Source organism: Cornus florida, unplaced genomic scaffold (genome assembly GCF_030987335.1).
Source record: "Cornus florida cultivar Cherokee Brave unplaced genomic scaffold, ASM3098733v1 CherokeeBrave_3.0.0_Hap2_Chr09, whole genome shotgun sequence".
Taxonomy (NCBI): Eukaryota; Viridiplantae; Streptophyta; class Magnoliopsida; order Cornales; family Cornaceae; genus Cornus; species Cornus florida.
This window is the reverse complement of record NW_026775579.1, coordinates 1,162,366-1,163,518: the sequence shown is the minus strand read 5'-3', so window position 1 is coordinate 1,163,518 and position 1,153 is coordinate 1,162,366.

Here is a 1,153-nt window from a genome sequence, read left to right as displayed (position 1 = left end):
ATTAATGAAATCCCTCCTCCGAGTGGACCACATCTTGAGCAAGCCCAAGCAATCACCACACTTCGGAGTGGAAGAATTTTGGATAATAAGGTTGATAAAAAAACTGAAATTCTTGCTCCCAAGAATTCAAATCTTCTAACCAAAAATCTGAAAATCAGTCAGGAAATTCCCAATCCGCCAATCCCGAATATTGAGACATCTTATGAGCCCAAGGCTCCTTTTCCTCAACGCCTCAAAGAGTCCACACATTTCGGGAACAAGGGCGATGAAATTCAGGAAATGTTGGAAATCTTTAAGCAAGTAAGGATCAACATTCTTCTCCTTGATACCATTAAGCAAATTCCACCTTATACTAAATTTCTCAAGGATTTCTGTACTCAAAAACGCATTTGCAAGAGCAATATTCCTAAGAATGTGAGGTTGACTGGGATGAATAAATTATAAATTAAAATTTTCTTAATATAAATTTTAAAACAATAAATATTTGGTTTATACCGAGTATAGAAAATACTGTATTTGTATAATTCTATGAATTTTTACTTCGTAAATTTAAATTTATGGCACATGAGAACAAGTAATATCTGGTTTGTGATTATTTTCTTTTGCCCTTTCACTCCAATTTTAGAGAATTTTTAAGCACCATATACCGTATGTTAATTCTAACATGGCTTTACCAATTCAGATTTAGAAGTTTTCAGCGTTTTCTCATTCAGGTTGGCTATCACTACTCAGATATATATATATATATATATATATATATAGATATATATAATCTTATATCTAAGGGCCGCTCAAAGCCTCCAATACCCCTATGGAGGCTATATGATTATAATCGTCCCTTCTACTAAAAGGAAGCCAAAACCTTATGTAATCACCAAAGCTGTCTTCTTTATCTCTCTTCCAACTCTCCTCTCTTTCGATTTGGGTTTTTTCCCTCCATTCCAAAGCATGACCTTGTTTTCCACTATGAACGTTTTTTTTTTTTTTTATAAGTAAAAATATATTAGAAAGACGTTCAAAAGGGGAAACGCGCCCCTAATACACAAAAACGAAAGAGCAAAAACCAAACCTATGGACCAACAGAGTCCAATAGAACAAAAAAGTCATCAATCGAGGAGCAAGTGCTACCTCTGACATAGCAGAAAAGAGAGCG